The sequence below is a fragment of the Neoarius graeffei genome, chromosome 3 (assembly GCF_027579695.1).
Source record: "Neoarius graeffei isolate fNeoGra1 chromosome 3, fNeoGra1.pri, whole genome shotgun sequence".
Taxonomy (NCBI): domain Eukaryota; kingdom Metazoa; phylum Chordata; class Actinopteri; order Siluriformes; family Ariidae; genus Neoarius; species Neoarius graeffei.
In genome coordinates this window covers 106,021,647-106,033,443 of record NC_083571.1, presented here as the reverse complement: position 1 = coordinate 106,033,443, position 11,797 = coordinate 106,021,647, and the positions used below count along the sequence as shown (strand labels likewise).

At 40.0% G+C, this 11,797-nt stretch overlaps 1 protein-coding gene across 3 annotated transcripts in view; it reads right to left on the bottom strand.

Moving 5' to 3' along the window:
- The window catches only part of kidins220b (kinase D-interacting substrate 220b), an 82,091-nt gene extending 72,611 nt beyond the window's left edge, over window positions 1-9,480 (bottom strand). For all 3 annotated transcript variants that reach the window (XM_060917853.1, XM_060917855.1, XM_060917854.1), the window contains exon 1: window positions 9,321-9,480. The gene's annotated coding sequence lies outside the window, so the exon portion shown is untranslated. The remainder of the gene's footprint in view (window positions 1-9,320) is intronic.
- Between the last annotated feature and the right edge of the window lie 2,317 nt (window positions 9,481-11,797).

The following is an 11,797-nucleotide window of genomic DNA, read 5'->3' as shown; positions in this document are numbered from 1 at the left end:
GTATAATATTTTTTGTCTCATTTTATTTAACCAGGTTCTCTTTATCTACGTGAAACTGGTGGTGTTTAAGGTCATATTTATGCAGAAATATAGACAATTCTCAAGGGTTCACAAACTTTCAAGCACCACTGTAAATTTCGCAAACTGTTAATGCATACAGTTTAATAAAATGTAAGATGGTGCATAATACTGAACTATACCTTCACACAGACCAGGATTAATGGAGAAAGTGAAGGAAGGAGACATGTTTCTTGTGCTGCATTTCAGTGACTAGTTTATTATATGATAAATACAATGTAATACAAGTCTGGCATATTTATTATAAGAGCTATAACTAACTCAATAGACAGAAGATTAATAATACATATTTACATGGACATACAGTGCTGAGCGAAAATGAGTACACCCCCTTTGAAAAGTAACATTTTAAACAATATCTCAATACAATTTCCAAAATGTTGACAAGACAAAGTTTAATATAACATTTGTTTAACTTAGAACATGAAAGTAAGGCTAATAATATAAACTTAGATTACACATTTCGGTTTTACTCAAATTAGGGTGGTGCAAAAATGAGGACACCCAACAACAAAAACTACTGCATCTAGTACTTTGTTTGGCCTCCATGATTTTAATGACAGCACCAAGTCTTCTAGGCATGGAATGAACAAGTTGGCGACATTTTGCAACATCAATCTTTTTCCATTCTTCAACAATGACCTCTTTTAGGCTACATCCACACGACAACGGCAACGAGATGTTATTTAAAAATATATCGCGTCCAAATGGGCAACGATCAGTAAAATATCAGGTCCATATGGCAACGCAACGCTTGCTGAAAACGATGCAATACACATGCCACACCTCTAGGGGCGCTGTAAGACGGTCCCTTCGGAGACACCAGAACAATAGAAGTAGTAAGGACGCATGCGCATAAACTATTATGCGCGAGACTTCATATTAGCCACAAAGTCAGGAAAATCTGTTCGTAAAATTACATTATAATGACCAAATACAATGAAAAGTATTTTTCCAGTCTCACCTGTGAAAGGTAATCCCATGTGATCTCATTTGGACGGCAAACCTGTTGGTACAGTTAAACGCAGCTAATCTTTATTCTCCGCTTTGACCTCTCTAAAATGGTGGCGAGGATGACGTATGATTCTACGCGGAAGGCAGCGTCTTTAATGGTCCGGAATAAATTGAATGCTACACGTTGATGGATTAATTTGCTCCTCTACGCCCTTTTTGAGGAATGTATTGTCGGACTTAAACCAACATCTGAAGAGGTGAGATCGCTCCTTTTTTTCCCTATTTTTGCTGGCGGGATTGACTCTGCCCTAAGGGCAGAGTCTCTCTCTCTCACTTTGCACCATTACACAATAAATATTCACAGTGAAAATATTTTGTAAGCGCGTTTCATGAACCAAGTTATAGGATTTGTTGACAACTCGCATCGCATCGCAATGAGAAGATCATTGGCACTACTGGTGTTAAGAATCAGACCATTTCATAAATGAATATTTTGCTGTAGAGCTGCAGTGTTTGTACAATTGCATGTTTTTGCTTCACTATTACTGTCACTATTCTGCTTCTTGCATTACTACTGTGAACTAACCCTGAACATAATAATAATAATAATAATATCCAAGCTCGTGTTTCACTCTCACTAGTGCTCTGTAAGGCTTTTTCCTGGTGATATCCTGGTGATATTCGTTACACTTCTACCCGGCGTGAAGCACTCACAGTCATGTGGTTGTGACGTCATCGTAAACAAATCCGTTCTACTCATCCAGACGACTTCACAATGGCAACGTTGCCAGATCTTTCCACCCTGGAACCCGTTCTCAAAAAGATTGCGTTTTGGGTACCCAAAACGCCGGTGCCATGTGGACGCCAGGCCTAAACGATAAGCAATTGTATCGGAGTCACCTGAATCCGTTGCCGTGTGGACAGGGCTTTAGTGACTGGATGCTGGATGGAGAGTGATGCTCAATTTGTCTCTTCAGAATTCCCCATAGGTGTTCGATTGGGTTCAGATCAGGGCTTTGAACCGGTTCAAGGAACGAAAACGAAAACCGGGAACTTTTTCTATTTCACATGGAACAGAAACGAAACCAGAAACTTTATTATTTTTTATGTTCCGGAACAGAAACGCTTATTAAAAATAATGGTAACCGGTTAATACCGGTTTTTATTTCGTTCCTCAAAGTTTCTGTAGCCTACAAATAGTCATTCTTCTCCTGCGCAAGTTTCTATGACCCGCTGGGGTTCACTTCCTGTGTGACGTTCGCTGATTGAATGGAGAGAGCGGGAGGGTGGACTACTAGTGAGTAAATGCATTACTGAGTCTCTGAGCAAAGAAGAGCCTGATTGTTGCAACCTCCCTATTGGCTGTTTGTAAAAATGTATCAGTTGTTGCCCTTCCCACGGGAATCATCGCGGGCTCGAGAGACGAGACCTGACGAGTTAGTTCGTTGGTAGCAGAACAAAATGTCTGGACACAAATCGGGTTTTCAGAAAAGGAAAGAAAATAAACGGAGGGTTGAAAATACAAAAAAGGAGGCAGAAAATGCAAAACGAGTTTTAAGGTAGGACAAATGGTTACTTTTTAAGGCAGCCCGCCGTGGCTGCAGGCTTTCAGTTGTCATTGAATGGTTACTTTTCTGAGGCAGCCCGCCGTGGCTGCCTGCAGGCTTATTTATTATAGCCCATTTAGTTAAAATAGTTGATATAAAATGTTTATAGTTATAGTTATGTGATGGTTGTCCTGATTTAGACTGTTTTTTTTTTTTTTTGGGGGGGGGGGGGGGGGGGGGGGGTTGCGCGATGTTGCACCCGGGTCCAGATTAGGGCAGAACCGGCCCTGGCTACATTTCAGCTGTAGTTTGTTATGAATGTATGTACTTGCATAGATGTGTACTTCCAATATGGTGCCTAACAAAATCTCGCGGCGCGGGTGACGTCATGCGGTAGCCCTCTATAGGGCCTGACTAGCCTTTGGTAACACACTAAACGAATTATCTTTCATTTTTGGCACTTTTTCTGTTTGTGTAGATGGGAAGACATACTGAGAATCCAAATCGCCAACATTTGAAATAATAATTGTTTTGAATTATTTCTTGTCTTATTGAATGAAGGTTGTAATAGAATTAGCCTACATTTGGCTTAAGCTGGATGAGACAGAGACATAATTTTATAGCCATTTGTTAAACAGCTGAGAGGGAACGTAATTAACCGTTCCGGGAACGAAATTTTTTTTTTCTAACCGGTTCGGGAATGTCTATTTAATGGTGGAACCCAAAACCGGAAACGTTAAAATTCCGTTTCTGTTCGGAACGAACCAATAGGAAAAAAATTCCGGTTCAAAGCCCTGGTTCAGATCAGGAGACATACTTGGCCACTGAATCACTTTCACCCTGTTCTTCTTCAGAAATCCAACAGTGGCCTTAGATGTGTGTTTAGGATCATTGTCATGTTGGAAAAGTGCATGACGACCAAGGGCACGGAGTGATGGCAGCATCTTCTCTTTCAGTATAGAGCAATACATCTGTGAATTCATGATGCCATCAATGAAATGCAGCTCCCCGACACCAGCAGCACTCATGCAGTCCCACATAAGGACACTGCCACCACCATGTTTCACTGAAGGCACCATGCATTTTTCTTTGTAACATTTATCTTGGTCTCATCACTCCAGAGTACAGAGTCCCAGTAGTCTTCATCTTTGTCAGCATGGGCCCTGGCAAAATCTAAGTGGGCTTTTTTGTGCCTGGGCTTTAGGAGAGGCTTCTTTCATGGACGGCATCCATACGTGCCATTCCTCTGCAGTGTACGCTGTATTGTGTCACGGGAAACAGTCACCCCAGTTTGGCTTTCTACTTCTTTAGATAACGGCAGTGAACTTGCATGCCAATTTTCTTCAACCCTTCTCATCAGAAGACGCTCCTGTCGAGGTGTTAACTTCCGTGGACGACCTGGACGTCTCTGCGAGATGGTTGCAGTTCCATCTTTCTTAAATCTCTGTACCACTGTTGCTACAGTATTCTGACTAAAGGCCTCTGCATGCTCTTGCGACAAGGCTTTCGCAGATAGCTTTTCGCAGACAGTTGTAATTTATCGTTGAGCGGGGAGTAATAGGCGTGCGTGATGTTATTCACCGCCACAACGCAAGGGGGCGCGAAGTCGCTAGGAGTAGTTGGTGGGTGTGGTTAGTGGAGTGTTTATCCTCCGGTTACTTATAATGACTAGAACTGGAGTCGTATAGATGTACGTACTTCCTCACTTCCTCGATCAACTGCTCTTCGTGCTGCTCCATCTTCGCTCGTGTTTTTAAAAATGGCGGTCGTGAAAACAAACCAAACCGGGAAAGTAGGGAAGCGGAAGTGCGTGTACAGCGGATGTAGAGTTGACCAATCAGAACCCTCTTGTCTGCGACGCTGTCTGCGGTGGTCACAATTTTTGGGAGGTGCGCGCAGAGCGTCTGCGAAGGGGGGGGCTTCGCAGACACCATCTGCGAGGACTGGGTTGTCAGCATAAATTGGCCTTAAGGGTTGTTTTACAATCAGGGTACAAAGTTTGTGTCACAGGGGTCCAAAATTCAAATTGATTCAAACTGGTTCTTGTACCAGTTTTTAAGTGAAGGACAAGTTAAAGAACAGATAGGCATGTGTAAAAGTTTGTATTATAACAAGATTAAGTGTAGCTTTAAGCAGGGCCGGGAGAAACAAATGAAGTGATTCTCGGAGAGGACATTTTTTTTGACAATTCAGAATCCACTACTTCCATAGTGCTTTTAAATATAAGGCTGTAAGCTTTGTGTTAGTTGTCTCTAATATTTATGTCCCAATATCTTGACCACATTTTAGGATGAAAATAATAATTTTAGATATGTTATTTTATATTGAAAAATTAGCTGTCTCGGAGAGTAAATTTTTTTGACACAATTACATACTAATTTGATTAAAATAGTCTGAAAACTTACTGGCATTCAACATTAAAACTTAACTATGTTTCCAATGATATGGAACCAAATATTTGTCTTATGGTATAAAGAATGATTTAAGTGCATCCCTTCTGGAGCTACCTGTGGTCAAAAAAAGCACTTTTTCTAAATGACACGAATAATTTTGCTAAATGTGACATATATTGCCATACATTCACCAAAAATAACATTATCACCAAATTTTTTTTGCATGGTAAATAGAGCCATCACAGGGCTACAATAAACAACCAACAGGGTTTCCCATGCATAGACCATTGTGTGGCGCAGCGCCACACAATGGATTCCTAGCACCACACAATCAGACTCGTGATTTTGAAAAAAAAAAATTCCGTTGCGTATCGTTCTGTTCATTCAGTGCTCTTTCTTCTCGTTCACGCGCGCACGCACACAGAGAGAGAGAGACGGAGAGGCGTGTCCACAGACCGTAGGCTTGATGGCTAATTAAATATAACGCAGCCTTCCCGGTTCGCCTTCTGACCCCTTATTTTAAAAGGTAGCCTACGTCGTGCTCGTGATGAGCTTTATCATAGCCTTCTTGGCTTACAGGAAACGGACATCCCTGAGTCAGGCTATAAACCAATTTTGATGCATACAGCAGCAGCTTGATGCGAGGAACCGGCCTTATTGCATTATCCCGTTTATCCCACTTCAGCAATGACTTCCCTTACGATAGGGCACTTGAGTTTTTTTTTTTCAGGAAGCCACGCAGAATTAAATGTTCTGATAGGGCATGCAGGCTTTGCACCAATTAGGGTAATGCTTTTTCATTAGTTGCCTTGGTGTTACCTTAAGTGGTTTCTTACATCTAATTATGATATTTTATTATTATTTTGTTACATTATACTATTTATTTCATTTTAGTATTGGTTGAAGTACGTGTTGAGTTCAATATTTAAAATAAAAACCTCCAGCTTATTTTTTGCAATTTATTCCTTGAATGTCAACTAAAGAATGACTGAAAGATTGCCACCAAAAAGGCAAAAAACGAAGGTAAAAACCAGAGATGCACCGATTGACCGGCTGCTGATCGGAATCGGCCGATTTTCACGTGATCGGCCATGACCGGCGACCGGCCGGGCAAAATTAAAATATGCCGATTTTCTGCCGATCAAAACTTGCGTATAACATAGGGATGAAAGTGGAAATACTCGTAATCCGCAACTAAAAAGACTGCAGCTACACTGGCAGCTTGAACATGCTTTCTAGTGTGATTGTGTTGCGCTTGCGCAGAACAGTGTCAGTCCTGCGCGCCTAACGAGCTCCGGCACGCGCGCAATTAACAACAAAAAAAAAAATCACTATATTTGGCTATCCAAATATAGTGAATTTTTTTTGTGTGCGCGCCAGATATTGGATGTGAAAAGAAGAAAACGTTTGTGGTTGTGTGAACTTCCCATTACAGGAATTAATACGTTAGCCTATTACCAAACATCTAGTTAGATTTGTACTAAGAGAGAGAGAAAAAAAGTCTTTGTTTGTTTTACAACCTTGGCTGCACTTGATTCCATTGGAAATTACTCTACAAATACACATTTGACAAAGATGATAGAATGGCTATGGTATAAGTATGACTGGAAATAATTTTTGTATTTTGATACTGAATGAAGAAATGGGTTGTTCTATAAGGCGTAAGTTTTCAGATCTAAATAGGCTTATGAAAGTGTGTTCCATAGCAGTAGGCAAATAATATATGAGGGGGAAGTTGTTTTGTGCCAGATATTGGATGGGAAAAGAAAAAATGTTTGTGTGAATTTCCTATTTCAGGAATTAATATGTTAATACCAAACATGAAGAAAGATTTTACAAAGAACAATGTCTTTGTTTTTCAACCTTTGAGGTGTTGAAAATTTATTACTGAAAATCTGGCAGAATGTTCTATTAAAGAAAAGATAAAAAGAAAAGTCTTTGTGTGTGCTGTGAAGTGGTTTGAAAAAATGAAATTGGAATCGGCCAAAATTGGTATCGGCAGGTCACACTCCATGGAAAATCGGAATCAGCCCAAAAAAATTGCAATCGGTGCATCTCTAATCTGAATATTTTAAGAAACACCTTTATTAGCGATGTAGATAAACCATCACTGCATCACTGATACGCACACACACTGGCAGCTGAATTAAATGTTCTGATAGGGCATGCAGGCTTTGCACCAATTAGGGTAATGCTTTTTCATTATTGTTAGTTGCCTTGGTGTTACCTTAAGTGGTTTCTTACATCTAATTATGATATTTTATTATTATTTTGTTGTTACATTATACTATTTATTTCATTTTAGCATTGGTTGAGGTAAGTGTTGAGTTCAATATTTAAAATAAAAACCTCCAGCTTGTTTTTTGCAATTTATTCCTTGAATGTCAACTAAAGAATGACTGAAAGATTGCCACCAAAAAGGCAAAAAACTAAGGTAAAAACTAAACTTTAACTTCAATTTTGGTGAGTAATTTTCATAAATTTAAAAGGACAGGTTTTCCACCAACATCAAGCCCAGCAAACTAATGGCCTGCCCTGTAATGTAAAGTTGGGTCGAGGAATGAAACCAGGCAGGGTTCTGGTAAAAATTGCTGTCTTCTCTTAAAGAACTTAAAAGAATTTAGATTGAACTGAATAATCTCAAATGCTTCTTGGAGCTTTAAAATAGTCCCAGCAGGTGACTCTGAAGAAAAATACTGTGTGTTTGAACACCACCCGCTGTAAACACTTTGCATACACCCCAATGACCAACTCCACCGACCACCATGACACCACCGCGCACGATTCCCTCATCGGCACAGTGGAGCACCACAAATTGCTACCTGGTCTGTGGGAAACACTGACCAAGTTTATTTAGTCAAGCCTTTTGATATTGAAGATAAGTGTTAAACGTGATTTTTAGCTTGCGTACCCTGATTGTAAAACAACCCCTAAGTAAAGCTTTGCTGATCTTCTTGTAGCCTTCACCTTTGTAGTGGAAAGAAATTATTTTCTTCGGGGAATTCTGAAGAGACAAGTTGAGCATCACTCTCCATCCAGTCACTAAAAGAGGTCATTGTTGAAGAATGGAAAAAGATTGATGTTGCAAAATGTCGCCAACTTGTTCATTTCATGCCTAGAAGACTTGGTGCTGTCATTAAAGATTAAGTACAAGCGGTTCAAAATAAGGTCATCAGGTTCATGTCTCATATTGGGGTGGAAGAGTTTAGAAATGTAGGATTGTTACCGGTGGATATGCGTGTAAATCAGTTAAAGTTAGGACAGGTGTATAATATTTTTCATAATAATGCTCCTGTGTATTTGAAAGAAAATTTCCAACATAGTGCAAATTCACACACCAGAAATAGTATTCATACTTTTAATATTACCCATGTTGGGCCTTTTAGTAAAAATAGTTTTTATTTCACTGGTGCTTCATTGTGGAACGATCTACCTCTGTCTGCCCGATCTGCTCAAAATAAATGTATTTTTAAGAAAATGGTTAAAGATAATTTTATGTCACAACTTCTAGTCAACAGTCAGTCTGCTTTTATATATTACTGATGTTAAAATTGTGTAATATATTGAAATTTTCAGTATTATTATTTTTCTCTTTTTGGATACATTACTCTTACTTTATTTATTCAGTTTATTGTGATTTATTATTAGTATTATTATTGTATTTTATGTTATTTGGTGCTATTTTGTTTACCTATTCGAGGACCACAATGGAAATAAGTATTTTTACTTTTTGTGTTATCCTCTGCAATATTTATATTATATGTTCACATGTTATGTATATGTTTCTATTGCGAAATAAATCAATCAAAAATTAAAAATCATCAAAAGCCATACAAAGTACTAGATGTAGTAGTTTTTGTTGTGGGGTGTACTCATTTTTGCACCACCCTAATTTGAGTAAAACTGAAAAAAAATATTATTAACCTTACTTGAAAATGCAAGTATAAAATGAACCGAACTATATTGCATACATTGATGCACTTATTCTGTTATATAACACCGGGTAAACATTATTAAAATAAGAATCTTCTAGAAATAAATAATCAGTTTGCTGCTTGGACTTGTCAATATGATTTACAGGGAAGATGCTAGCAGGCTAACAGAGTGCACCGGCTGCCTTTCACTCCTGAAGTGATTGTCTTTTGTATGAAAGGATTATAAAGAGATTATAAATCTCTTCCACACGACGGTGTTAACAACGAAATGATATTATAACAAAAAAAAAAAAAGGTCTGAAATGGCAGAAATCCGATGAATTTAATCATCAGTGTCGCTCAATAACGTCGAATAATGCTGAGGAAACGCCTGGATTAGATTAGATTAGATACCTTTATATTTTTAACCTTACCTTAATGTTAACACGACCCACACTGTGGTTTTTCAGTTTCCTGGTGTCCCCTGATATATTTCTATTGATTAATTCCTACTCTCCATCTTCAGCAACAGCCATTTTACAGGGCGAGTGGAGCAGCTCTGAGGCGGTTAGCTTTAGCTTCCTTGCTTGTTGTTCAGACAATGGCGACCTGTGACGTCAGCAGTGCCGTGAGGAAACAATGCACTCAAGCTGAGGGTGTCCATACAGTGGTGCTTGAAAGTTTGTGAACCCTTTAGAATTTTCTATATTTCTGCATAAATATGACCAAAATCATGATCAGGTTTTCACCCAAGTCCTAAAAGTACATAGAGAACCCAGTTAAACAAATGAGACAAAAAAATATCATACCCAGTCATTTATTTATTAAGGAAAATGATCCAATATTAGGGCGGCACGGTGGTGTAGTGGTTAGCGCTGTCACCTCACAGCAAGAAGGTCCTGGGTTCGAGCCCCGTGGCCGGCGAGGGCCTTTCTGTGCGGAGTTTGCATGTTCTCCCCGTGTCCGTGTGGGTTTCCTCCGGGTGCTCCGGTTTCCCCCACAGTCCAAAGACATGCAGGTTAGGTTAACTGGTGACTCTAAATTGACCGTAGGTGTGAATGTGAGTGTGAATGGTTGTCTGTGTCTATGTATCAGCCCTGTGATGACCATCGGCGTCGCCAGGGGTATTTTACTGGGGCACGTGCCCCAGTATAGATCTGTAGTGCCCCAGTAAAAAAAATCCAGTGACGAAACGCTCTGAATTTTAAACTTGGGAATAGCTGCAATTTAATTAATTCATAACGTGGGGTAGGCTAACCGATGCGCGAAGAAGACCATCTACAATGCTTTTACATTGGTAGTTTTGGCTGGCCTCGCGCACACTAAGCAATGTGAAAAAAGTGTGCGCGTGACATGAGTAACATCTTGGTTGCTATGGGGACCGCAGACTCCAGCAGCCCTCAGATGCAATGAAATTCAGAGCAGGGGAAACCATCTCTCCGTGTTTTTCAACTGTTTACAGGTTAGTAGACAGTAATTCCACTGTCATTTTTGTAACACACACACACACACACACACACACACACACACACACACACACAGTGGTGCTTTTAGAGGCTTTTGGATTGTGTTTAGAGATGTTCAATGCTGAAAATGCGTGTGCTTACCAGGGGCGTCACTAGACCCAAGACCATACTGGGGCACAAAAGGGGCACAGGAAATGTATGCGAGCGCGCAAAGCGCGCAAGCTAAAAATTTTGCACTATATTTATATTTATATTTTTTATATAATATATATTACATTTTATGTAATATATATTATATTTTATGTAATATATATTTATATATTGATATTTATATTTAGAAACGGCCTGCTTAAAACTAGTCACTAGAGCTGTAAAACTCAAAATGATTACGAGGACACTGAATCCAGGTCACACACATCACATCACATTATCTCTAGCCGCTTTATCCTTCTACAGGGTCGCAGGCAAGCTGGAGCCTATCCCAGCTGACTACGGGCGAAAGGCGGGGTACACCCTGGACAAGTCGCCAGGTCATCACAGGGCTGACACATAGACACAGACAACCATTCACACTCACATTCACACCTACGGTCAATTTAGAGTCACCAGTTAACCTAACCTGCATGTCTTTGGACTGTGGGGGAAACCGGAGCACCCGGAGGAAACCCACGCGGACACGGGGAGAACATGCAAACTCCGCACAGAAAGGCCCTCGCCGGCCCCGGGGCTCGAACCCAGGACCTTCTTGCTGTGAGGCGACAGTGCTAACCACTACACCACCGTGCCGCCCCGAATCCAGGTCAATCATTTAATAATAACAGTATGAATATTTGCAACATTTGTGATAATAGCAATGTAATACTTATACTGTTGGTAATATTGTAAAAGAACATATTAACATACAATACAACACCGCCGAGTTTTTAAACTCAACCAAGAGTACTTAATGGCCAACAGTATTCACACTTGATACCTTTTAAATCACCAAACATATCTTTGTAAGCACACGCATTTTCAGCATTGAACATCTCTAAACACAATCCAAAAGCCTCTAAAAGCACCACTGTGTGTGTGTGTGTGTGTGTGTGTGTGTTACAAAAATGACAGTGGAATTACTGTCTACTAACCTGTAAACAGTTGAAAAACACGGAGAGATGGTTTCCCCTGCTCTGAATTTCATTGCATCTGAGGGCTGCTGGAGTCTGCGGTCCCCATAGCAACCAAGATGTTACTCATGTCACGCGCACACTTTTTTCACATTGCTTAGTGTGCGCGAGGCCAGCCAAAACTACCAATGTAAAAGCATTGTAGATGGTCTTCTTCGCGCATCGGTTAGCCTACCCCACGTTATGAATTAATTAAATTGCAGCTATTCCCAAGTTTAAAATTCAGAGCGTTTCGTCACTGGATTTTTTTTACTGGGGCACTACAGATCTATACTGGGG